Genomic DNA, 12,969 nt, shown 5'->3' on the forward strand with positions numbered 1-12,969 from the left:
ACCCCGCTATTCCACTGCTGGGGATCTTCCCCAAAGAATTAAAAGAATCATACCACAGTGATATATGTGCACCCATGTTCATAGCAGCACAGTTTTTAATAGCTAAGACTTGGAAACAGCCCAAATGCCCATCAACTGGAGACTGGAGAAAGAAAATGTGGTTTTTTTTATAAAATGGAGTACTACTCAACCATAAAAAATGAGAAATTAGAGACATTTATAGCTAAGTGGATAAACATTGAGGCGATACTCTTAAGTGAAATAAATAGGACACACCTGTATAAATACCGAATAGTTTCTCTGGTGTGAGAAACTGAAAGTGTAAATAAGGACTAAAACGTATAATACGTAATGTGAAATAGGAAGAAAAGGGGCAAAGGGGAAGGAAGTGGGAGGGTAGGGGAAAGGAAAGAAGGGAATGGAATTAATATGATAAAATGGAAAAATAGGAACCAAGTCTTTGTAAATAGGGAGGAATGGAGGGGTTGAAGGGAGGGCTGGGCAAGGGTGAAAAATAAGAATCAAGAGAGATTATGTAAAGGTGCAAATTTCCATGATGAATGTCATTATATTGTATACCTAAAGTGTACCAATGATTAGAATGAATAATCGATAATGTAAAATAGGAAGAAAATGTCCAAAGGGGTAGGGGTAGGGGTAGTGGGAGGGGCAGGGGAAAAGAAAGAAGGGAAAGGAAAAATAATGAGAAGTGGAAAAAATGGAAATAAAGTCTTTGTAAATAGGGAAGCGTGGAGGGGGTGAAGGGAGGGCTAGGAATGGGGAAAAAATAAGAACAAAGATGCATCATGTAAAGGTACAAGTTCCCAGTGAGAAATGTAATTGTGCTGTATACCTGAAATCTACCAATAAAAGAATTTAACAACAACAACAAAAAAAGCAGTGGTGAAAAAAAGTCGTCAAGGTCATACAGGATACTGGACATGAATACCGAAGTAAAGCACTTTGTAAATTATAGAACCCTGTACTGGAGTAAGAAATTACTGGCATTTGCTTAAACTTCACCCTGAAACTCACTCCTCTAGGTTGCTTCTTCCATGATTCTGCTTGAAAGTAAATACATCAGGAGAAAGAGCACTTAAACTGCTTATTTCCTGGAGGAGTTGTTTTGTTTTCCATTTCATTCTTTAATTAAGGTAAAAAGTCACATAACAAAATTGAGCAGTTTAAAGTGGACAAGTCAGGAGAATTTAGTACATTCACAATGTTCTACAAACATCACATCTATCTACTTCCAAAATATTTTCATCACTTCAAAATAAAGCCCCATATTCATTAAGCAATATCTCTCCACTTATACTTCACCAACCCTAGACAATCACCAGTCTGTTTCCTGTCCCTATAGATTTGTTTATTCTGGATATTTCATATAAATGGAATCAATCAAAATGTAACATTTTGTAACTGTCTTCTTTCACTTAGTACAATGTTTTTGAGGTCCATTCATTATACAACATAAATACATGAACTAGTACTTCATTCCTTTTTATGACTGAATAATATTCCATTATATGGGCATATAAAAATTGGTTAACAATTTATCTATTAATGGATATTTCAATAGTTTTCATCTTTTAGCAATTGTAAAAAGTACTATTATGTGCATTCCTATACAAAGATGTAGTGCAGTGTGTGTTTTCAATTCTTTGAGGTATATATCTATAAGTAGAATTGCTGGGTTATATGGTCATTCTAGGTTGAACTTTTTGAGCACCTGAAGGGATCTACTGATCCTCTAGCAAATCCTAAGAATATAGGATACAGCTTACAGTTGCTGTGATAGATAAAAGAAAGCAGCTGGGGATGTAGCTCAGCAGTGCTGCATCTGCCTGGCAAGTACAAGGTCCTGACTTCAATTCCCGGTACTGGAAAAAGAAACAAAGCAACAAATTTTTGAAATTCTGAAAAGGATGGAAGGTAATGCTGTCCTGAGTGAAGTGTCAGGTGTAGGAGGAAAAGGACCCAGTTATCATGAAGGCCACTAAGGAAGAGAACCAAAGCAAAGTGTGCATGTGGAGCACATGGGAGTTGTTCAAGAGTATGAATGATGGAAGCTCAATTATAGGAGTTAGGAAGCAAAATACATCCTAGTCCCCATCAAGCTGTCCTTGACTGTGATAACTTCTATAAAGATGAGACTCTTACTCTTTCAGGACTGTTTAAATTCCCCAGGCCCAAATGCTTTGCTCTGACTTGAATTTCATATACTTATAACCTCATGCTGCTAGTCCCCATATACTCATTACATTATATGTTTCTAACTTATCTTCACAACCCCTTCTTAAGTTTTTCAAGAGCAGTGACCCTGACAAGTTTGTTTTTTTCTTTATCATCTCTACTGTCTGATAGAATGCCTTAGAGAGAATGCCCTGAATAAGTGCAAGGTGCTTGCTTGCTTGACTTTCAAAGTTCCGTAGATAATGAGTACCTCTTTGGTACAGAGGTTAGCTACTGCTAAGTTCAGTTTTCAGCACTTAGCTGTGCAACCTGCCCCAGACACTTTTGTCAAAAGCTGCAAGGCTGCTCCTTATAAATCTTTGTCAAAAACCTTCACACTTAAAGTGAGCAGTGTGCTATGACAGCCCATCCCCTCATGGTCAGAAGGAGGGTGGAGGTGCTGACCAAGATGCCTGAGGCACACTCTGGTTGTCATTTATTTCATATGCATGGCACTTGAGCCTGAAAACCACAACTTACGTCTTCTCTTCTATTCACTAGTATGTGGGGGGGGCTGCACAACACAGATTTAAGTTTGAAGTTCTTAGAACATATCCAAATTATCATATGGCACTTGCTTTTTATTATCCCATGAAAATGACAAATTCTTATAAAGAATTATTGCTGTAGATTGATTAAAAGAGGCCCATATACGCTAAAACTGAAGGTTAAGGACAAATGAGACTTATGGCAATCATTTCTCCGAAAGTGGCACAATCTGAGAATATGAAAAAAGGAAAATATTTAAAAGTATTTATCAATGATCCATCCACCATGAATAATTAAAGAGTCCCACTAAGTAGCTGTATATGTGGACACTCCTTACCTCTCAGTCTAACAGCCTGCAGGCTGAATGGATACATTCTTTCTACAATGCTTCATGATAGGTCCCTGTGATAAAGACATCTGAACTGTGGGAGAAAATATCCTTGGATCTGTCCAGGACAATATCCATTTCAAATTTATGCCTTTTTGCCTTAAAGAGGGCTAGAGGTTGGCCCTCTGTACCTCCACTAAAGGTAACAGTTTTATTAGAGAATAGAATGAAAAACTGACTTGTTATCTTCTGTGTGTGTGTGTGTGTGTGTGTGTGTGTGAGAGAGAGAGAGAGAGTGTTTAAGAGAGCACCAAGTGTGTACTTGCATTCATGAGCTTCAGAGAAAGATAGGAAGCTCATCTCAGAAACTGTTGCTGAGAGTTAATTTTGATACACCCCTAAAAAGCGAATTTGACAAAATGCACAAAATTACAAGTGGATACACCTGATACAGTGCTTCCATTTAAGGAATTGAGTCTACAGGAATCCTCTCACATTCAGATTATGATGTAAGTAATTATTCAGTGTAATAGTGTTTGTAAAAGTAAAAAACTGGAAACACCCTACATGTCCTTTGTCAATGGATTGGTCTTTGGTTTAGACACCATAAACAGAGGCTTTGTTGATCAATGTCCAACACTGCAGTCCAGCACCAAACCTTCCCACAAGCCAAGATCACCCCAACTTCTCAGCTTCAACTCCCAATACTCTCACCACAGACTCAGACTCTTCCTTCCATTTGAATTTTGAACTACTGCAGTGCAGAGATTCTGCCACAGGCAACTCCATATTCATCCTATGACTCCATAAATATTTGTTAATAAATTGTGAGGAAAGGAAAAAACTTGAAAAGTCATCACCAAGTCATCTCCTATTAGCTCAAAAATATAATTCAGCATTTTGACACAATGAATTTTATTTATCTTATAAATCTAGAGATCCTGGCCTTTGGGATTGTGATAATGAAGCAAAAATACCTCCGTGGGGGGGGGGGGTAGGAGGAGGAGGAGGCATGGGGCTATTTTATTATTTCCAAAACTAACTTACTCTGAGACGAACCAGAATTAAAAGAGAAATTTTTTTGTCATTGGAGCTTCCCATAGTCCGTTATTGGGATGTGATATCTCAGCTCCAAATCCCCTTAATCCTCCATAAGAACACTGAGAAAATGAGGAAACCCAGGGGGGGAAACCAGCCGAGTTGTGGGGAATCCCTGAAGTTGGGGAAGCTGGCTCAAGTTGCCACAACCACAGTGACTAAACAATGAGCTTGTTCTCCCCTCTCCTAGTTGGGTTGGAGAAGACTTCTAAGGGACAAGGGAAGGCAAGAAGCCCCAGCTCATGCAGTGGACACTAATGCTGGAGTGATTTCCATTGCTATCAGCATCTTGGCCAGGTAAACACTAGAAACTTTCTCCATGAGGGGAGCAGTCCTGACTGACTGGCTAGTGGCAGCAATTTAGTTGATTTATTTATGAAAAGCCCATGTGAATGTACTCCCTAAATCACTGCTAGCTACTCCAAGGTTACAGTTTTAATGTTATCACTGCCTATTCAGCCAGAGAGACAGGAAGACTTCCCCATAAGTCACAAAGCTCCCAATCCCTAAAGATTCATCACATTTGGATCCATAGCACCCCCACTCTAGGAGGGAACAAAGCCATCTTTCCAATAGATTCATTGTCGGTTCACTCATTCTCTCATTCATTTGTTGATTATGCTTTCTGAAGCATCTTCCATTGCTAAGCACTATGCCTGGCATTATAAAGCAAACAAAAATTTAAAAGGCAAGGTTGCTGCCTCCAAGCAACTCTCCAAATCAATTAGGGAGGGTAAAACATGAACATAATTAATCCTAATTGATGGCAGTACTATGGACTACAAAAGCTTTTCATGGCTTCAAAAAATGCTACATGGGATTTCAGAGTCCTCTTATGATTGAGTCCATCTATAAAGCTTTGTGAAAGAGACAGCATTTAAACAAAGCCAGAAGAAAATGAGGACTTTTCATGTAGCATGCTGGAAGTTTCTGGAGTCAAGACAGTAACTGAAATAAGCATAAGCTCATAATGAAAGTTCCTCAAATTAGGACAATAATGATCTGGGATCTTGCTTCATCCTTTCTCCTTACAGGTGTGCAACCTTGAGCAGTGGTTTCAGGCATTAGTGCCCTCATCCAGAAGATAATGGGGAAAGCAGATCACCTACCAACCTCATGTAGCTCTGCCACTCAGTTTGGCCCATTGAGCTCCTAGATCTAGAGGTAAGGAAGATGGCATGAGCCAGAAGTCAACTGCATGTGTCTGGTCAGAGACACCATCACTGAGGTGCAATACTTCAGGCGTATGCCTGTGGGTGCCCAAACCTCACACTCACCAGTCAGACATTAAGGTAACATGGAGGAGCAGGTAGGAAGGGGGAAAAAAAAGATTAGTCCATTTAAGCAGGTTTCAACTAAGTCCTTGGCTGGAAATCTCTGAAAAAGGTGATATCTCCATTCCACTCGTTTGCAGAAGCAAAGGAGATTTGAGATGGCTTTTGACTTTTACCTTTTCTTGTCCTAAACTGATAGGGTTGTGATAGTATAGTAAAGGAGGAGTACATGTCAAACTATATCTCTGCACTGCACCTCAAGAGCTCCAGGTGTCAGGTATCACCAGAAAATCACAGTCACAGTCCCTAAGAACCACCCATAGTGGAAGGAGCAGGATGGTAATGAGCAGAGAAAAGAATATAAGGCTAAGTATTGTAGAAAAGAAAGCTTTAAAGTAACTTCCACTTTTGGAAGAAGATAAAAACCTCTAGCGATCACTCAGGGTTCTCAAAATCCAAGAAACTGGTCAGTTTTCCTCTTTTCTTTTTCTCTTCTCTCTCTCTCTTTTTTTTAGCTGCAGCAGGATTATTTCTGAATCTTTGCACAATATACAAGCAACTTTACGACAATCTGCCAAAGACCCTCCACCACTACTCATCACCTGCTCATCTGCCTAATCTACCTTCCAAACTCAGCATCTGTGAGAGTCAAGCAATTATTTTTGCTGATTCCATTCCAGATACTCTGGGAAAGAGGCAACCATGAGTCCTCCTGTGGATACACTGATTTACTATTAACACCAGTCACAAATATAAAATTAGACAGCACTGTCTAACTTAACCAGAGGGTGTTATTTTTCTTGATGCACAATTTGATGGTGAAGATCATCTGTATAATGAACTTGGAGGAAACAACCCAAATAGAAAGCATCTGATTAGGAGAGCCAAAGTGGAGGAGAAGGGAGTTGTTTGGTTTTCTTGATACCTGGGTGGCAGGTAAGCATTGTTGACTTAAAGTGGATAGTTTTTCTTAAAGACATATGTATGCATATTCAGGAATGTTTCTGGCTGACTTGGTTTTAGATTTATGCTATGGACTGGCAGGTTGAGTCTTCATTCAATTAGTCCCTATTTGAGGACAGCTGTGGCCTCATTGGATGCAGCCTCGATATCCAGTCTCTGACCAGCTGTCCATTAATTTCCAAAGTGTTTAAAATCTCAGTTGATATGTAACTTTACACTCTGCTACACCCCACCACCACCATTACATTATAATATTATTCCATAGTGGTCTTAGTTATCAACTTTTTTACAATGGCAAAGGTGTTCATGAAGTAAATTACCATATTTATAAAACTGTTCCCTTTGATTAAACATTTATATCACTTGCTCTATTTATTGAAAATAACAAAAAGTAACACTGTGGAGTTTGTGCACTAAATAAAGAATAAAAACTACCTCCTCCCAAAAATGATGAGAAATGGAAAAAATGGAAATAAAGTCTTTGTAAATAGGGAAGGGTGGAGGGCTTGAAGGGAGGGCTAGGAATGGGGAAAAAATAAGAACCAAGATGCATTATGTAAAGGTACAATTCCCAATGAGAAATGTAATTGTGTTGTATACCTACAATGTACCAATAAAAGAATTTAATCCAAAAAAAAAAAACTACCTCCTCCCAAACTTTAGAGAAAAATTTCCTACTGCCTTCCACTTAACTATGAAATCCTCTCTGAGAGCAGAACTAGCAATCAGTATTTAATTTAGTACCTGCTAAGTAACACAAGAGAACTCTTCAGAACTTCCATTTTTCAAACTTTCTAAGAAAAATAATATGAATCAAGATCCTCCTTTTCATTTTCTCATCTTTCAGTTTTGATAAGACGGTTTTTAGGACCAAAAAAATCTGAGATATTCCTGTGTTTCTTAATATTTTCATCTCAGCTGTAGCAAAACAATATTTTGAATGTCATCTATTGCTCTCTCTATATATATATATCTCCATGTGGAAGTGAGAAAACTTATTAAAAACTTAAAATTACAAAATTGGGATCCTGAACTCTCAAATGTGCCAAAGTAAATGTACCTGCTGTGTGTAGATAGCACTGGAAGGCAATCAACAAAAGCCAAGTAAAATCAGAACTCAGATAAAAGGGGGTTAGCACAAAAAGCACAAGATTCAAACATGACATCACAGTGGCCAAAAAAACTCCAGATTTTCCTTCTTATCTTATCAGAAATTGGGAGACATAGATTAAACTGCAAATAGGCAGATAAATGAAAAACCTTTACAATAAGGTACAGGCAGCCCCCAAATGCTTTGCAGTGCTCACAGAAGAAAATCCAAATTCCTGAGCTATGTAAACAACCCTATCCTACCATTATCCCTCTAAATGCTGCTTTTACATTAGCCCCAATGGTCTCTGGCCTCTTACTCATCCTTCCTCCCAAGCCTCTACCTACCTAGTCTCCTCCACCACCAAGGCTCTGGCCCTTTATCCCTAGCATCCAGTCAAAATCTCTGCAAGCCCCATTCTAAAGCCGCTCCTTTGAGCCTTCCCAAGACCTCCCAAATGAAAGCAGTGTCTCTAGCCAATGCACAACGCTGCTTCCCTCTTCACCTGCCCACACATTTCACGAAGCTTTGCCTCTCTCCACGGGGACACTAGACCCAGTGCCCACTCCTAGTTATTCCCCAATAAATGTACACTAATTTTCTGAAATCAAACCAAGAACCAGACAAAACAGTTATCAGGTCAGTTGAGGTGGAAGCTGTAGCATGAAGACTGAAGAACTTTCATAGGATAAGAAGGAGGTGCTGATTTGATTCATTTTTACTACTAGTTTATCTTACTTCATACAAAAGAAAGTTTTGTGTTATTATCTGTTTGTTTCTTGTATGTAAGAATCTTTTTGGTCTATGTCTTGTACTCTGAGTAACTACTTTGAAGATGATACAGTTTACAATCTATTGTTTTTCTCTTATTATTTTATTATGAAATTTTCTTTTCTTTTTTCATAAAATAAAAATAAATTTAAAAAGAAGAAGAGAAAGATGGAGGCAGCCTATAAATATGGCCTCAGGGGACAGTCACTTTGTGAGAAAATGATTCCTGTGGGAGTTGGGTAAACTTTCTGACCTCCTACCTCTCCTGCCCCTCACGAACACCCTGGGGAAAAAAACTCTTCATCCTTCTCTCGAACCAGATAACAGAAAGTTACCGAAAGTTGCAGTAGTCACTCTGGAAATTTCTGATAAGGAATGAGTGGTTTGAGTTATCTTTTTCTTTCCTCTTCCTCCCCCTTTCTTCTTTTTTTCTTCTATGTTTTATTTCCAAGATTATAGAATCAATTCAAATGGGAGATATTAAAGCCAAAATCCTATGAACTATGTCTCAAGAAAATACTTTTAGCAAGAGAAAGCAGAGCAAGGGAAAAGACAGAGTTCAAACTAATATTAGAGACCAGGTTTGCTGGCAGACACACCCTACCCTTTGAGTACAACCACCCTCACAGGTGTGCATACCCGGAGGTGTCAGGAGCACGGTCCTGGTAAGAGAGAGGGAAGAGCTCACCTTTTCCCTGATGTCAATGGCCCAAGCCCCCCACCTTCTCCATGACGTTTTAAGAAACACTTGACCCATATTCACTTTACCTTCACCTGCCACACTTCCACCACAATCACACAAGCCTTTCCTCTGCCCAAGCCTCCAGGCCGACCCCTCCCTGCATCTCAGGAAGACTAGAGCCTTTCCTTCTTTCATATTTCAAGACCATCTAACAAAGCCCCTGAACTCTGTCCCCTGCAGAACTCCCAGTGCATATGTACAGTTTCCATGCCTCCATTCTCAGAGGAAGAAGTCTCCAGGTACACCCTGGTTCCAGCCCTTTCCTCATCTTCTGGCTCCCTTGGTTCTCCCACTAACACCTGAAATCTGGTTTTTCTATTTTTTTTAATATATGCTTTTGGCTGCTTAATTGTATCTTTCATTTATTCATTTATAAGAATTTATTTATACTGATCTGTTATAGTATTTTCCAAGTCTCATCTTCACCTAACATATTGTATATAATATTGAGCATGGACTTGCATTTAGCCTCGTTACAAATCAGCCAGGGTAGCTGACCTTTGGTCCACCTTATCTTCTTTGTGAAGACTATAATTTCACTGCTACTTTAACAGGAAAAAAATTAAATTACAATTGCAACTTTTCTGCATTTTACCCCTATCAGTTTTCACTAGTCTTTTCTCCATCTTATAAATAAATCCATCACAAGTGAACAAATACTGTCAAATTTTCAATACATTTCATTGTTTCTTTTCAAATTTGTTTGCAAGAAAGTAAAATTCACTTCCTTCAAGCCTATAATTTATTATGCACCCAAAATTTACCTTTTACAATCTTTTTTCACATTTATACAATCAGATATTTTCTACTTTAAGACAAAACTGCTTCCTACTCTATTTTTTATTCTTACCATCAGTCAACTTGTCTCCCTTCTTATTTTTCAAACAAACCTAAAATTTCCAATGATTGTCCTATGGCAGTTTATTTCACTAGTCTAGAATACAGCATTTCATTTTATATATATTAATCAACTCAAAGTGTTGCATCTTAATAACTACAATTTTTAATTGTCAAAATAGTGTGGCTTAGTTTCACTTGGTAAAACTGATATAGTCACACACATTTTTAATCAAAAAAGAAAAATACTTTATACACAAGCCCATTGGAAAAAGCAGCAAAGTAAAAAATAAAATATTAAATCTACTTTACAATAAAAAATAATAATTACTGCGCAAGCGCAAGGACCCAAGTTCGATCTCCAGTACAAAAAAAATTAAAATTAAAATTAAAAAAATAACAAACAGGTTAATAGATGGAAAATGAGGAATATGCCAAAAGTCAAAAAAGCATTCTAGTGAATTAAACGGAAAATCCTGTTAAGTTACATGATCTGTTCTCCAAAGCAGTTATGTTTTAATGTGAAGTTTTAAATACCACACACATACATTCAATGTAGAATTTAGACGGTGATATTTAAACTTTAAATTTTATGTTCTAGGTTTACTGAAAAAACACTAATAGCCTAGTATTTGCAGAAATCTAAGTTTAGTTAAATATTGTATGTTATCACAATTACTTGATACTACAAAGTCATGATAAATTCAGAATTAGGAGAAAATTCATCTTAGTAATATTTCATTTGATTAAAATACAAGGCTTGCATTTTCTAAATGAATCCCCAAAAATCTTTATGATCACCAATTAAACATAGTCTGTATACCTTTCATTGCCACAGAAATCAAAACAAAACGACACAAAATGTTAAGGCTTTTATACCTCATCATGTAATTCTTCCGCACTTACATTACAAGCAAGAACCTGTGTGTCTTTGTAAATAGTCTAGCAGTTAATGCTAAAACTCTCCTGATACCAAAATTTCCTTGTAGTGACCACTTAACTGGGTTTTCCTGGCTTTTATAAACCCAGATCATGTACTATGTATTTTTATACTTTTGGTGTCTTCTGCTTTCTGCACAGGGGAACCATATCCTGAAGCTTTTCTTTCTGTTTGAGTTACATTAGAAACTCGGGGTACCTGTCTCAGGCTTTGCTGGTTCAGGCAGAGGGTGGGTCTCTTCACACTCCCTAAAGAGCTCTGGCAAGTCCGCAGACTTTGTTGGCCAGGTGGTCTGCTGTAAAGGGTAGCAACTATTTAAATACAACTGAACCACTGATGATTATGAAATGTCTTGTAGAACGTGGGACTGGCCCAGAAAAGGGTGTTGGAAGGGAACACCAAAGACATTTTTAGCTTTATCTGAATTACAGAAAACTCTTCAAAAAGACCTTCCCATTCTCATATCTCCAACTCACAGGTCTTCAAAGACTAGGTCTTTGAAGCTCTTAGACTAGAGTTGATTGCCAGTAAGACTGGTAAAGGTAATGTTCCTTTCATGTTTCATGTAACAGGTCAAGTCAAAACCAAGAAGTCCAGAAGCAAGGACCTGTTAAGTCAATGTCCATACTATTTTTCCATTCCACATGGGAGAGCCATACTTTGCTTTTTTCAATTCCAGGGTCTTTCCACTTTGTCATCTAAATACTCCAGTTTGTCAATATAATATTAGAATTCTGATTCGCCTTTCTTCAAGTAACAGCAGAGGTAACTCTTGTGTTATTAATACAACATTCACTAAAGCTCAACAGCAAGGCCTCTCAGAGCATGTCTAATATTCTCTTTGAACACTAAAGACTGTTTAAATAGTCAAGGTTGAGGAACATCTAGGAAGTTCCTAAAATGTTGTTTTCAACTGAAAGGAGACTCGAGATATTCTCAAAAGTCAATGACTCCTGGATCTTGTTTCTTTTGAGAAAGAACTTTGACCACCAGCTTAAACCACAGTAGTCTTTAGACACATTTAAATTTGGAAACCGGTTCACAAGCAAGGACACAATCTGTTCCTCTATTCTACCAGTTTTGATTGTTTTTCCTATTCTTGCCAACAAATCTTCATGCAGAGGTATGGCAGCTTCAAATCACCAAATATATTCATGAGTTCATCCTCAGAAACAACAGGCAACTATAATATGAACACATGGTGCACTTTCTTGCAGCCTCCAGACCTATTATGAACCCTTGCTCCCCTCAGGACATTTCTCATGTTAGCATCAAAGTTTGCATTTCTCAGTAATTAAAGGTTCCCCTACATGATTATGACAGCCCTGGCCACTATGCATTTCTTAGTACGCGTTGGAACCACCGATCTGCTAAATGACTTTTGGGCTCAAGCCTGGACTGTGTTGAGAGAGAGAGAAAGAGAGAGAAAGAAAGAGAGAGAAAGAGAGAGAGAGAAAGAGAGAGAGAGAGAGCGCTAAAGCTCATGACCTCACCAACTTTTTATCTTCATTTTCTTTTCAGAATGAAGTCCAAAGTGGATGAAGGCATTTAAAAATGTGAAGGAGCTACCTCTCCAAGACAGAAAAAATCTCTCGTCAGGATCCGGTCCTGACTTGAAGTGTTGGTTGAAGCCTCAATGATACCAAAATACCAAGCCCTGCGATCCAGAGGCTTTGTTTCTGTGGCTGAGCTACTATCCTTTTGTTCCCATTTTTTAAATAAAGAATAACTTTTTCCAGTTCTCCAATCCCCCTTTCCTTTACTATAAATCATCTTAAAAAGTAATAATGATAATTCCTCATACTGTTGTCAATTTTCTGATGTTTCATTCACCCTCCTCACCTTCTCTAGCAAATATAAACTATATTCTTAAATTTTATGCTATGATTTGCTTACTATCCATTGTCATAACCCAGGCTTCAAAACACCTGACTCCACAGCTTCAGAACAGTGCTATTAACTTCCATCCCCAAATTCTCCCCTCCCTGTACTATCAGAAGACAATGTCACATTATTGTATTCTGACCTCCCTTCCTCCTTTAATATTATTCCTGGGTGATCTGTCCTCAACTACTCTTTCCTTTTCTTTCTTATTTTTTATTAGTACACATTTGTGGTACATAATGTTTACACTCCTTGGGGGAGAGTTGGTACATGTACATAAAACATCTTAATTCCTTCTTCCCCAATCTCTTCTTTGCC

Source organism: Heterocephalus glaber, unplaced genomic scaffold (genome assembly GCF_053883595.1).
Source record: "Heterocephalus glaber isolate CG9 unplaced genomic scaffold, H.glaber_assembly_v1.0 deba00000331, whole genome shotgun sequence".
NCBI classification, from domain to species: Eukaryota; Metazoa; Chordata; class Mammalia; order Rodentia; family Bathyergidae; genus Heterocephalus; species Heterocephalus glaber.